Raw genomic sequence first — 12046 nt, 5'->3', positions numbered from 1 at the left:
GCAAGGGCCTTAACGCTCAATTGCTCAGTTGTATAAACTGAAATAATAATGTAAGTCACTCAGGATAAAGGTGTCTGCTAAATTCCAGAGTAAATGTAATGTAAAAGGTTCCTATCTCGGAGCTTAGAATCAAAAAATATTTATTACATTTTAATGCAATGGCCAGGAAAAACTCCCTGAGAAGACATGAGTAAGAAACCTCGAGAGGAATAAAACTCAAAGTGTTAAGCAATCAAATTTGGATTATGGTAATTAGAAAGCATTACAGTATGCAGTCATACAAAGATAAAATCTAAGAATACTAAGTGAAGGATTCAGAACATTCAGTATGATCATCTTCATGATTGCAGCAGCAGCTCACTGAAGGTTAAGGTGATTTACAATATAAGCATACATATTTTTGGAGGAATTAAAATCTTTATCGTTTAACTAAATGAAAATGTTTGATTTGGGAATTTTATTAATGTAAGTGTTTAGACTCAAAATATCTCAACTGTATGAAATATTTCTAAAGAATTTCTATAAAACATTTCGAATCCAGGTCTTCACTACACTCTAGAAATCTCCTCACTCCTTTGCTTTATCACAAGCACCTTCACATCCTCCAATCAATCTCCCTCACTGAACACATCAGAAAGATGGCTGCAGTGCTGGAGCTAAAGCTCCTTGATGCTGACATAAGCAGAATTCCAGGGGTTCATCAATCCTGGCCTGAATGAAGAAGAAACCTCTCAGGCTCACCGAGCTCGGCTCATACAGTTAGAAATAAAGATCGACTGACCAATGATTCCTAAAACTAACCTGCACAAAGGGTTAGACAGAAGGGTTTCACGTCTCCAGATTATTTTGTCTGTCTTTACAACAGCCAGTTAGATTAGAAATCGGAAGATCATTAAAGTGTCTGCGGCTTCAGTTTGGATTATCAGACATTTTATTACGTTACATTTACAGCATTTTGCAGATGCACTTATCCAGATAAACTTGCATTTATCTCATTCATACAGATGATCGATTGAAGGTTAAGGGACTTGTTAAGGGGCCCAACAGTGGCAGCTTGGTGGACCAGGGATTTGAACTCATGACATTCCAATCAGAAGTCCAACACCTTAACCACTAGGCTACCAAATCCCATCAGCTACTACTGTTATGTATTAGTAGATGAGTAATGGATCTTTAAAGCAAGGTAAAGTTTGGAGTGATTTCATTCATTCATTCATTCATTGATTTTCTACCGCTTATCCGAACTACCTCGGGTCACGGGGAGCCTGTGCATATCTCAGGCGTCATTGGGCATCAAGGCAGGATACACCCTGGACGGAGTGCCAACTAGAGGTCTTCTTGAGTCTAAAAAAATGTAACGACCCAAAGTGACCCGAATCCCTTTTTACGTGAACCCGACGTGCATTTTTTTTTTTTTAAAGAATGACCCGACCCGAGACAAACCCGGAAAAATAAACCCGAGTCCGACCCGACAGCAATGTTTTTTTAAACCCGACTGGACCCGAATGTTGCATAACTCTACACTAAATTACCCGCTACAGAGGGGATTCAAAATTGATTGACAGGTTTGTTTCAACAAAAATTAGCTTATCGCCAGTCACACAATGTCGCAAGCGGTCTTGGCAAACAGAGGAGCAGCTGGAAAAGGACTCAAGTCCTTCTCGGGTCCGTTCGATAAAAACACATTTATTTTAAATTACCTGAGACCTGATGCCGTTATTATTATACCCGACCCGTGTCCGAGGCACACATGAAACTTTTAGACCCGAACCCACTCGGGTCTCGAGTCGGGCCTCGGGTTTTCGGATCTAAGTGGACCCGTGAAGACCTCTAGTGCCAACCCATCGCAGGGCACACACACACACTCTCATTCACTCACGCAATCACACACTACGGACAATTTTCCAGAGATGCCAATCAACCTACCAACCACTAAGCCACCGTGCCCCCCCTCTGGAGTGATTTAACTGAGTAAATATAACAACAAAACAAATAATGTACACGCTATATCCAGTTAGACACTGAACAGTAGGAGATTCTGCAATTAAGATTTAGTGTGTGCATGTGTTTGTGTGTGTGGTGTGTGTTTACCCCTAATTTGGCTATGGATTACCCTTTTGACCTGCCTTATTGATTTTAGATGTTTGGATGGATTTTGTTTGCCGCTATCTGTTTTTTATCTGTAACTTCATGCATAATCTTGTGAGACCCCATTAATACACAGGCTTACAAGCTAAGCCTTGAAAAAATGTGAAGAAACACAGAAAGCATGTCTATAACAGGTGTCTATACACTATAATTTAACCGCTTTCTAGACAGAGGTTGCTAAATAAAATTGGCGGCATCAAAATCATGGGATTTACAAAATCGTTGGTTACACTTGCTACATAGGTTTACAAATTGACATAGTTGTGTAATGAACTGAAATGAATGTATAGATATGTCAACTGTAACACATTTCTACATTTTATTTAACATATTAATGCCTCAGGTATTAGCAGAGTGTGATTTCAAATGATGTTGTTGACTAGCCGATCAGCTAACTTCCGGCCATTAGCAAAACCGGTTATTAGCCAGCTATACACAAGAAACAAAGAGCGATATAACGTTCTCTTTCTCTTAACTTTCTTTCTCAGACTTGCTCATTGGGGATAAATACAAACACATTTAAATATATCTAATATTAATATTGAATTTTGTACTCTATTCATCTTTATTCATTCATTCATTCATTCACTCATTTTCTACCGAACTTCTGGGGTAACGGGGAGCCTGTGCCTATCTCACGCATTATCGGGCATCGAGGCAGGATACACCCTGGACAGAGTGCCAACCCATCACAGGGCACACACACACACACACTCTCATTCACACACTACGGACAATTTTCCAGAGATGCCAATCAACCTACCATGCATGTCTTTGGACCGGGGGAGGAAACCGGAGTACCCGGAGGAAACCCCCGAGGCACGGGGAGAACATGCAAACTCCACACACACAAGGCGGAGACGGGAATCGAAATCCCAACCCTGTAGGTGTGAGGCGAAAGTGCTAACCTCTAAGCCACCCTGCCCCCCATTAAACTTTCTATTATTCTTTATTTTAACCTTTTGTTCTATGTTTATGTTCTGTAAAGCTGCTTTGTGACAATGTCAATTGTTAAAAGTGCTATACAAATAAATTTGAATTGAATTGGAATTAAAGAAATATATTAGAATGTACTGTAAACAGGCCTAAATGACACTTTCACACACTGCTATTCCTGACAAAGATGAACATTTGGGTTCCATCTCAGCTTATAACCACAGACATTTGGGACATCGCAAGCAATTATAAATATACAGAAAACAATGCATATCACTAGACCAGACTGACCAGGCAAATGTGAAAAACCAGAAGTGGCTAAACATAGGGCGTACGCTCACCCACACAAAATGAGCAGTAAACCCACCACAAAAAAATGACATCAGCAGGCGCAGAGGCAGCCGAGACTCTGGTCAGCTTTCTGAGGCAATGTGAGGATAAGTGCTGCTACGGGCCACTAAAACATCTCAAACATCCTTTCACTTAAACCTCAAATAACAGGGCACGCAAGGTCAGGACGGTTTCTCGGTCCTTTAAGTGTATTCCCTTTACCCTTTACAATATGATGAGTCACACTGCGAAACTGTTATGCAATTCCATGAAGCTCAGGATGAAGGCGAAACCACAGCTTGCCACGTTTTATGTTTGCAGTTTACAAAAAAGTAAAACTATATTATGTACATTTTTAAAATGATTGCTGGAAATATAAAAGTTAAAAAAAGAAATAACATACCTGTATTCAATACAGTGTTAAAGTCTTAAGCAGCTTATTTATTTATTTGTTTGTTTGTTTGTAGAATGCAATATTACATTAAATCTACTTATTAGACATCATCTCTACAGGATAATGAAGAATATTTAATTTTCTAAAAAAAAAAAATTAAATAAATAAATTTAAATAAATAAATATATAAAATAGAAGAGTAGTAGAATTAAATAATAAAAGGACAACAACAACAACAACAATAATAATAATAATATCTTAATTAAACAATATAATAATAATAACAATAATAAACATAAAAAAGACAAATACATTTAGAAACTGAATTTTTTAACAGAATTTTCGTTGTGTGTAAAGTCATTTGCTCAATATTATATTAATACAAAATATTAATGTTTTGTTAAATAAATCACAGGTTAAAAAAACGGTTACGGTGCAGATGCTACACTACTAGACTCAGAAATCCAAGCTATAAATATCTCTTTATCTAAGTGTTAAATACTAAATAAAGAACGTGCCAATATGTCTTATCTAATTTCCATGTTAGAACATCAGAAACACTTCTTCCTGGCTGTCAAAGTAATGATACTGTTTCCTTCCAAGGCCAAAGCAACATCAGGCTGTTTAACTCATTTCCACAGCCATTTCTTTTTGACCTTTAACCTCATCTTCCCTGGCAACGTAAATCCGTCAAATAGAATACACAGAAGGCAAAAAAAATATATAACGACTTACTAGCTTTTAGAGTCATATGTGGTAATTGTAGTAATAAAAACGATTTATTCAAGAATGGAATGAAATTATTTATGAAACTGTTTGCATATGTAGTTCTTTATATCAGGACTATCCATCCATCCATCCATCCATCCATTTTCTACCGCTTATCCGGGGCCGGGTCGCGGGGGCAGCAGTCTAAGCAGGGATGCCCAGACTTCCCTCTCCCCAGACACTTCCTCCAGCTCTTCCGGGGGAATACCGAGGCGTTCCCAGGCCAGCCGAGAGACATAGTCCCTCCAGCGTGTCCTAGGTCTTCCCCGGGGCCTCCTCCCGGTTGGACATGCCCGGAACACCTCCCCAGGGAGGCGTCCAGGAGGCATCCGAAACAGATGCCCGAGCCATCTCAGCTGACCCCTCTCAATGTGGAGGAGCAGCGGCTCTACTCTGAGCTCCTCCCGAGTGACTGAGCTCCTCACCCTATCTCTAAGGGTGCGCCCATTATTATAAATTATAAGAAGGTCCGTGACGTCACCCGGTATGGCGCAACCGGGGCCCCACCCTGGAGCCAGGCCCGGGGTTGGGGCTCGCATGCGAGCGCCTGGTGGCCGGGTCTTACCCCACGGGGCCCGGCCGGGCTCAGCCCGAAGGAGCGACGTGGGGCCGATCTCCTGTGGGCCCACCACCTGCAGGAGAAACCGTAAGGGGCTGGTGCAATGTGGATTGGGTGGCAGTCGAAGGCGGGAGCCTCGGCGACCCAATCTCCGGACACGAAATATCAGGACTAATAAAACTCTAAACTATCGCACTTTTCAGGTGTCAAATCTTCATACCCTGTCTAATCTCTCAAGCATTAGCTAAAACGGTTACTGCGCTAACTGCAATGCAGACCGGCTAGAAAGTAAATTAACGCAGCTAAATCAGATAGATTGGTGTAGAACCAGATAAAATACTACTCATGTTTTTTCCCCATTTGAAGGAAAATCACAAATAGTTCTTGCACACCAAGCATTAGGAATGTATCCAAGAAAAAATGCTGTGAACAAAGAACACTTTCAGAAATATAAGTAATGAGCGTTTTTTTCTGTCAGTTTACAAAATGCAAAGTGAGTAAACAAAAGAAAAATCTAAATCAGATCAATATTTGGTGTTACTGCCTTTTGCCTTCAAACCAGCACGAAGCGATGGCACGGCCCCCACAGAGCCCTGATCTCGACATCATCCAGTGTGTCTGGGATTACATGAAGAGACAGAAGGATGTGAGAAAGCCGACATCCACAGAAGATCTGTGGTTAGTTCTCCAAGATGTTTGGAACAAACAACCTACCGGCCGAGTTCCTTCAAAAACTGTGTGCGAGTGTACCTAGAAGAATTGCTGCTGTTTTGAAGGCAAAGGCTGGTCACAACAAATATTGATGTGATTTAGATTTCTCTTTTGTTTAGTCACTGCATTTTGTTCATTTATGAAAATAAATGTTTAACACTTTCATTTCTGAAAGCATTCTTTGTTTACAGCATTTTTTCACACCTGCCTAAAACTTTTGCACAGTACTGTAGATCCCAATAGATGGTACACAACAAAAAAGTCTACATGAACATACATTAGTGCAGGATGAGTTTTTTTTATTTAACCTTAGTGTAGATTAGGCTAGTTTGTCGAGATTTTGGAAAATCAAACCAGATAAAAATGTTGCTGTATCCTGCATGGGTAGGAGACAATAAATGAATGAACTGTGGAAACGGGATTTTAAAAATAATCCCACTCACATTTCACTTTGTGAACTTCACTGATGTGTCTGAGGTTAAGAAACATTTTCTTTGTGTTTTCCCGTTTCCACAAGCATGAAGGTGGGGTTCAAAGTTAGGCCGACAAATAAATACACGTACAGACTAGTATCTGGGACATTATACATATACAGGTACAAATATAGATTGTGGCATTTAATTTTTTGTTCCACTCCTTCGTTTGCATTTGCCATTAATTTGACTGTACTTATTTTATTTGGCATTTTAAATTCCACCTCAGTTCATATAACTACACTTCATCCGTGCCAAGCCCAGATTTTAGATTATTTTATCACCTGGAGTTAAGCTTGAAAAGGTTTCATCAGATCATTGCTAACCCAGTGCGATTAACCCTTTCTTCTCAGAGAGACAAAAATATTTCCACAAGGAATCATTTAGCCTCTTTCTAGATGTCTCCTAGCAACCACCCCGCCGTTAAGCCCAAGTGCCCTGGTAAGAAAAACCTGCTGAATAGCGCTTAAGCCTGCAATGTTATTGAAGAAACCCATTCGGTTGGAGGTAAAGGAGACTTTTTCAAAACCTAAACTCTTTCAGTTGACACAGGAAAGGTCAAATACTTTTTGAGAGATGCCAATCAACCTACCATGCATGTCTTTGGACCGGGGGAGGAAACCGGAGTACCCGGAGGAAACCCCCGAGGCACGGGGAGAACATGCAAACTCCACACACACAAGGCGGAGGTGGGAATCGAACCCCCAACCCTGGAGGTGTGAGGCAACGAGTATAAATAAAGAATATCGTTTGTTTTTTTTTTGTTTATTACTCGATTAATACAGAAATATGTCCAGTCTGGTGACTCAGGTTCAGAAATGCCATGTTCAGTTCTACTTATCACAGCAATTAACCAAATCATGTCGTTCCTATAAAACAATATTCATCATGACTTTGCTCAACACTGCAGTTTGACTTGTTTATATCACTAACTCACCGTGAGAGAAGAAAAATTCACAACTAATTTCTGACCCATGAAGTTAAACGCTTGCCTAATTCAATAAAGTGGGCAGAATCACTAAGTTCCTGGAAAAACACTATTATGTAATCAAGTTGCAACTGCCGTCAGCACATTCATAAAGCCGTGCTCATATTCAATCAGTAATTAACACAAAGCAGCGGCTGCTTTAACCTGCATAGCACCTTTTCGTTTAGCAACTCATTTCCTGTCAGTAAGGGTAAAAAAATAAAGGCTGATCATTTCTTCTTTAAAACCTCATGTGAAGACAATGAGCCCATTTCGCCACTTACTGCCATTTAGCTCCGGCGTTAGCTTATCTGAAAAAGGACACAGCATCTGTCATTTGGCTTTCTAATATAATGTAATAGTCATCCCTGTACAATTAAACATGTTTTCAATTGTGCTCTTGTGTGTGCTACTAGATTTTCATTTGTGCTACTTTTTTAGCTTGCCAACACCAGTATTTACACCTGAAACTATAAGCATCGAGTCGTATTTTTTCACTTTGAAGCTCAACAAACACTAATACAGGGCTTTCAAGTTTTGAAGAGAGGCAAGCGTGACATCTCCAACAACCCATAAATAAATAAATAAATAAATAAATAAATAAATAAATAATCGGGGAGTTGTTGTTTGGTAAGTATCACTGACCTGAAGTATTTGCTTCATTTCCAACACCATAGCCACTAGGCTACCACATACCTACATTAACCTTTAAATGCAGATTTCTCCTCTAAAGACCAATATTTACCAATAAATAACAACATTCCCCTGTAAACATCAATGAATGTCAATATTCACTATCAAATGCCAACATTCTCCTTTAAACACCCGATATATAACAATACCAACATGCAGAATCAAACTTCTGTATTATTCATCAAACACACTCATACATTATCATTAACATTCTCAATACCATTCCCCATTCTGCCACCAACAATTACCGTCAATTAATGGTTAAGGTGTTGGGCTACCGATCGGGAGGCTGTGAGTGCGATTCCTACGTCCACCAGGTTCCCACTGCTGGGCCCCTGAGCGAGGCCCTTAACCCTCAGTTGTATAAAAAAAAAGGGAGATAAAAATGTAAGTCGCTCTGGATAAGGACATGTGGTAAATGCTGTAAATGTAAATTACCAATACTTCTCATTAAACACCAGCAACAAACACTCATACTTTCCACTGATCACAACAAACACTCCAAAAAATCATTCCATTCCAAAATCTCCATGAAACACCAGAAACGAATGTTCTATCAAACACGATGCTCTTCGTCTGACAGTATCATGAACATTTAATCTGGTAGCTTTAGATTGAAAGTAAGTTTGAAAAAAAAAAAAATTAAAAATTAAGATTTAACATAATTAAGCAGCTGTCCTTCATAAGTGATCTGACATTCATAAGAAATTGCTGATGTACTTATATGCTTAGAAACTCCTCCTGTTCTCTGCTCAGCTGTATTGTCTGGAATGGTGCAGTTTGTAGGGTGCAGTATTTTGTCTTTGGAGACAATAGTCCATGGTAATAAATGTGTTTTGCAAGCTCTGTTATCACCAGAAAACCAAGGACATACTAGATTATTGCAGTATAAATATGTCTTTCTTTCTTTCTTTCTTTCTTTCTTTCTTTCTTTCTTTCTTTCTTTCTTTCTTTCTTTCTTTCTTTCTTTCAATTTTACTGTGTAATTGTCATTGTATGTATCTAGTTATGCTTTCATGTGTCCATACATTCATCTCTTCACCCATCTATTTATCCTTCTGTCTTTGTCTGTCTTTCTTCCTTTCTATTTAACTATGTGTCTTAGAATGTATGTAGTTATGCTTAAAGTACTTAAAGCAATTTTTCTTAAAATCTAACAGGAAGAGGATGTGGGATTTGTGTTCTGTATCTTTATGTCTGTCTGTCTGTCTGTCTGTCTGTCTGTCTGTCTGGATACCTATCTATCCCAAATTGTTGATTTTCCCTCTTTAGTCAGCATCAAATTGGCTTACTTTTCTCCTATAGACAGCTCTCTGATCTTCATGGTGGTTTATCCTTTTTAGCAAAAATTGTGGTCTTTACGGGTTTAATCAAACGGATGAACATAACAAGAGATGTTCTGAGCTATTTTTTTATTGTTTAAGCAACCGATCGAACAGGGTAACAAAAAACTCCTGTTAGTCACACGTTCCGATATATTTCTTCGCCTGAAATTCTAAGCTCTTTTCAAACTTTCATCATTTGATCTCCAACTCAAAAGTGTTCAGTAAAAGTCTACAGCAAAAAATTCAATAAAACAAATTAAATTGCTGTTCCAATAGTTTGGGAAGGGGCTCGTATTAGCAGTTCTTAATCTATCAGTCTTTATTCTTACTTAATTGTTACTCAGACTCTCAACACCTCTACAGATGACAGAGGTTTGAATGATATAAAATATGGGTATTCTCATAAGAAACAGCTTCCAAGAAGCTTCTGGAAAAGAGAAATAATGCCTGAACTAATGCAGACGGATCCCATTATGTCTCCAACATGTGGCACATTTGAAAACAGGAGCCTGATTTCCGCTGTGATGACCAAACCGTAAGTCCGAGATTCTCATAAAATATTCATGTGGATCCTTCAGGCTGCAGCTAAAAATATACATGAAAAAGGACTTCTTCTGTCCCCAAGGAGAGTTTAATGTGCACAGCAGGGATTGTTATAATAGAAGCGATGCACTCGGATATTGATCTCATCCTGTGGGTTCGGAGTTACAGAAAACCTGTAACCTGTTGCTCAGACATATTGCAGACCACTGGCCATTTTAATATACATACACAGTATTGTATGTAGTTTGGTTATACACGACTGTCTGTTCAATTTTCAATGCTTAAAATAAAACTAAGCTTTGGGAAGCAGGGTGGGGTGGAATGATACCCACTTCCATCAAGGAAAAAAATACTATCCAAGATGGCTGCCTCATTCATTCATTCATTTTCTACCGCTTATCCGAACTACCTCCGGTCACGGGGAGCCTGTGCCTATATCAGGCGTCATCGGGCATCAAAGCAGGATACACCCTGGACGGAGTGCCAACCCATCGCAGGGCACACACACACACTCATTCACACACACACACACACACACACACACACACACACACACACACACACACACACACACACACACACACTATGGACGATTTTCCAGAGATGCCAATCAACCTACCATGCATGTCTTTGGACCGGGGGAGGAAACCGGAGTACCCGGATGAAACCCCTGAGGCACGGGGAGAACATGCAATCTCCACACACACAAGGCGGAAGCGGGAATCGATCCTCCAACCCTGGAGGTGTGAGGAAAACGTGCTAACCACTAAGCCACTGTGCCCCGATGGCTGCCTCAAACAAACATAAATACACACATATAGTGTCACAATCTATATTGCAATTAAGACTTTCGTAAACCAGATAAGTTTCGAAGAAACTGGGTGTAGCATGAGGCAGGTATATAATATTAGCATAAACTTTACCTTTGCACCTTGAGTGCTGTACTAAAGACTTTAGACAGAGTGATAACATTCAGGGTGATTGGGGACAGGTGGACATTTGAGTCAATATGTATACTGTGTACTTTTCTACTAGTGTTAGGTGAGCACAGGTTAATATCTGTGTGCAGTTTCACATTCTCTCTGTGTTCATATGGGTTTGCTCCCAGTTCTCCCGTTTTTCCACCCACCAACCAAAATGTTCACAGCAGTTGGACTGTCTATGCCTCTAAATTGTTAAATTGCCCCTGACTAGCATAAGTGCTTGCTGAAAATGAGAATAGTAAGAGTTTAATAACAGGCTAAGGACCCCAAGCTTTAATGTTAGCATTTCTCTGCTCTATTGCTCCTTTAACATGCTCGTGAATGGCTGCATAAAGAGCTGACGAGATGAATTTTGTATAATAGAGTCCTGCAAATGCTAAAATGTGCTCAAGCAAAGCAGAACATCTCTGTCTGCACATCATTAAAAATCTGACTCATCATCAGGCTGATTTCTGCTCTGCGATGCAGATAACATCTGCTCTCATCCTCCAGGAGAGAAAGGCGAAGAGAGAGACAGAAAGGCGGAGAGAGAGAGAGAGAAAGAGAGAGAGTGGTTCCATTAACATGAAGTGTATGTGACAGGGTCAGACAGCCTTAATGAAATTACAGCAGTGACACACTGCCACGGTAAAAGGCACTCTGTCCGTTCTCACCTCAAGGTCGGCGCAACATTCTGTAAAAAAAAACGAGAGATGTAACCTGTGTTGAAACTGAGCATTAAAGCCTGCATGTGTTCTTAAAACGTGCTTCAAGAAGCCTTCAGAAGGTCAAAAAAACATTTTCGCTAAAATAGTAGTGTGTATGAAGGTAATAAGGAATAAAACAACCACTACCTAGACTCAAAGTAATAATTTTATGTGTCATGTTAGGGCAGAAAATCACAGCCAATACACTGGCCAAAGAACTTGGTGACATTTTGTCAAGGACACAAATTTCACATTGATTATAAAATACTACTATTGACCTATAAAGCACTGAATGGACTGTGGACTGTGAAGACGGAGGCTTTTGAATACTTTGACGCATATTTAGTCATGTGATGCAGTCGAAAGCAAATAAACGCCTAGCTGAAATGACGCAGATCGAAGCTTTACTCATGCGCAGTAGTGAGATGTAAGCATTTTCATACATTTCAGTGTGGATGAGCAACTTTTGGAAAATGTTTGAAAACGATAATGTGGACGCGGAGCGTTTTTAGACGTAAACTCCGTTTTCA

At 39.7% G+C, this 12046-nt stretch overlaps 1 protein-coding gene across 9 annotated transcripts in view; it reads right to left on the bottom strand.

Moving 5' to 3' along the window:
• Positions 1–12046, bottom strand: part of dip2a (disco-interacting protein 2 homolog A) — a 126458-nt gene that overhangs the window by 56038 nt on the left and 58374 nt on the right. The window lies entirely within an intron of this gene.

Source organism: Tachysurus fulvidraco, chromosome 6 (assembly GCF_022655615.1).
Source record: "Tachysurus fulvidraco isolate hzauxx_2018 chromosome 6, HZAU_PFXX_2.0, whole genome shotgun sequence".
In the NCBI taxonomy this organism is placed as follows: domain Eukaryota; kingdom Metazoa; phylum Chordata; class Actinopteri; order Siluriformes; family Bagridae; genus Tachysurus; species Tachysurus fulvidraco.
The sequence above is the reverse complement of the archived record's forward strand: the minus strand, read 5'-3'. Positions and strand labels throughout refer to the sequence as shown.